The sequence below is a fragment of the Neovison vison genome, chromosome 12, assembly GCF_020171115.1.
Source record: "Neovison vison isolate M4711 chromosome 12, ASM_NN_V1, whole genome shotgun sequence".
Classification (NCBI taxonomy): domain Eukaryota; kingdom Metazoa; phylum Chordata; class Mammalia; order Carnivora; family Mustelidae; genus Neogale; species Neogale vison.
The window spans coordinates 34,547,143-34,549,941 of NC_058102.1; the positions used below are offsets into that span (position 1 = coordinate 34,547,143).

The following is a 2,799-nucleotide window of genomic DNA, read 5'->3' on the forward strand; positions in this document are numbered from 1 at the left end:
CATCTCTGCATTATTTATTTATTTGACAAAGAAAGAGATCCGAAGTAGGCCGAGAGGCAGGCGGAAGTGGGGGTGGGGAGCAGGCTCCCCGCTGAGCAGAGAGCCCGATGTGGGACTCTACCCTAGGACCCTGAGATCATGACCTGAGCTGAAAGCAGAGGCTTAACCCACTGAGCCACCAAGGTGCCCCCATCTCTACATTTTAACATGCTTCTGGGATTCAGTTGTATCCACTTTTTCCTCACCTCCTTTTTACTTTTCTTCTTTTACATCTATTCTTTCCTCTCTTTTTTTTTCACTAACATCATGCTTTGGGGCATTTTTATTTAATCTTCTGATTTCAAATGATGACCATGCTGATTCTCTCAAAGTGTGTATCTCAGTGTAAGACTTGCTCTCTGACCTCCAAGTTTATAAGCCTGAGTGCTCACTTGACATTTATTCTTACAATACATATTTATTATGTTCCTATAAGGATCCCAGACACGTTTTTTGGTACTTGGGAATATATCTCTGAAAAAAGTGTTTATCTATAAAAGGGTCAGTAAGCTTTTTCAGTAAAGGGCCAGGCAGAAAATCTTTTAGGCTTTGCAGATTATATGCTCCCCTATGTAATTCGGCTGTTGTAGAGTATAAGAAGCCAGAGGCCATATGTAAATGAATAGGAGGGCCTTTGTTCTAATACTTTACTTATAAAAACAAGCAGTGGAATATATATGTCCTCTGGTCCATAATCAACTGATCCTGGACTATAACATCTCCAATTAAATTACTCCTGGGTATTTCAAATATATCATATCTGAGAAAGAACTAAATTTTTCCTGTCACATGTTTTTCTTTAGTTTTCACAAACTCACCAATAAATGGTATCACCTTTACTTCATTTACTCAAACATTAAATTCTATTGTATTTTTAAGAATTTTTTAGCATTGCATTTTATACATCTTTCATCACCAACATCCAATTTCTCAACAAGTCATGTAAACTGTTTCTACAAGATAGACTTCATATCTATCCATTTCTTTTCATGTGCACATCACTATTATTTTTCACTGGTCTGCTGCAAGGCAGTGTCTTACTTTACTAGCTATGTCTTTCTTTTTCCATGCATTTTCTACACAGCAGCGATAGTATTTTAAAAATATAAGTCAAATCATGTTATTTTTTCTACTGCAAACCATTCAATAAATTCCTTTGCCTTTTGAAATAATTTCAAAATGATCCAACTCTACTGGAATCCTTTAAGTTTCCTGAATATACCAAGGTCTTTCCTGTCTAGTGGAGTTTGCATCCACTATTTCTACACCTGGAATAGTCTCCCCATAGTTCTTTATACAACTGGCCCCTTGTATATCCTTATTAAAGTGCTGCCAACATTGATCTCTTATGCCAGTTTCTATCATGCCATTCTGTTTATTTGCTAGCACTTATCACAATCTACTTATTTATCAGTTTGTTATCTTTTTCTTCCTTTGATATACAAATCCTTGAGGCAGGATGCTGGTTTACTGTAGAATCTCCCCCACAACCACCAAGCTCAATGTCTAAAGTCAGTAAACACTTAATAATTGAGTGACTAAATGAATCTCTTTATTTTAAAGAATTATAAAGGAAAACAATAAACTAATAGAAACAAAAGCTTTTGTTTATCCATATTCTTGAAGATTGTATGGTTTCATAATACAAAATTAGCTTATTCAATAGTTATTTAACTTATTCATTCTGTAAATATTAATTCATAAAGCAGTTCCTCAGTTTCAGCGCTATTAACATTTTCCTCGTGGGTGCTGTGCAGTGAATTGTAAGATACAAAGCAGTATCCTTATCTCAATCCACTAGATATTAACAGTATCTTCCTTTTTTCCCCATCTCCTACTCATTTGTGACAAATTCAAATATCTCCAAACATTGCCAGGAGTGCCCTGGAAGGGAAAAATTACCACCCCCTCCCCGCCCAGACATAATTGAGAACCACTGATGAAATGATCTCTGCGGCAGCCTGCATATTTTATAAAATAAGTAAGAGACTTTCTTGGTGCCCTCGAAAGCCTAAAATCTGGGTGCCTGTGTGGCTCGGTGGGTTAAGCCTCTGCCTTGGGCTCAGGTCATGGTCTCAGGTCATGGTCCTGGGATTGAGCCCCACATAGGGCTCTCCACTCAGCAAGGAGCCTGCTTCCTCCTCTCTCTCTGCCTGCCTCTCTGCCTACTTGTGATCTCTGTCTGAAAAATAAATAAATAAATAAATCTAAAAAAAAAACAAAACAAAAACAAAAACACCTAAAATCTAGTTGGAAACAGTATCGTAGCCAATGAGGTTTATCCGAGGCGCGATTATTGCTAATTGGAAACAGAGATAATTAAACTAGTAACCTCATATAACTGCTATGAAGAAATATAGGGTAAAATTGAAGTATGCAACAGGAACTGAAGGTAAACCAGGTGTTGGGAAAAAATTCCCTTCAAGAAGCAGTTGTAAGCTGAGATATTAGTGTTCTAAAAGATTAAGCTAATTAAAGATTGAGAAGGGAGTGGATATAGAAGAAAAGAGTACCCCAGGCAGAGGAAGAAGCATGAGAAGAACAAAGTATGGCCCATTTGAAGAAGTGAAAACAAAATGTCAGTCTATCTAAAGTATAGAGGGCAATCCATCATATGAAACCTAGAGAGGTCAGCAGGTGCCACGTTATATTTACACAGGTGCATTCCATTAAAGATTTGTGACTTTATTCTACAAAAGCCATAAAAAGGGTAAGGATATGATCAGACATGAATTTTAAAAATTCGCTCTTGATTACTTC

The 2,799-nt window shown here is 36.9% G+C and overlaps 1 non-coding gene across 1 annotated transcript; it reads left to right on the forward strand.

Annotated features, from left to right (window-relative positions):
* Positions 1-2,283: 2,283 nt before the first annotated feature.
* LOC122892769 lies at positions 2,284-2,425 on the forward strand. Its single transcript, XR_006381459.1, has one exon. It is a non-coding gene; the product is annotated as a U4 spliceosomal RNA (small nuclear RNA).
* The last annotated feature ends 374 nt before the right edge of the window (positions 2,426-2,799 follow it).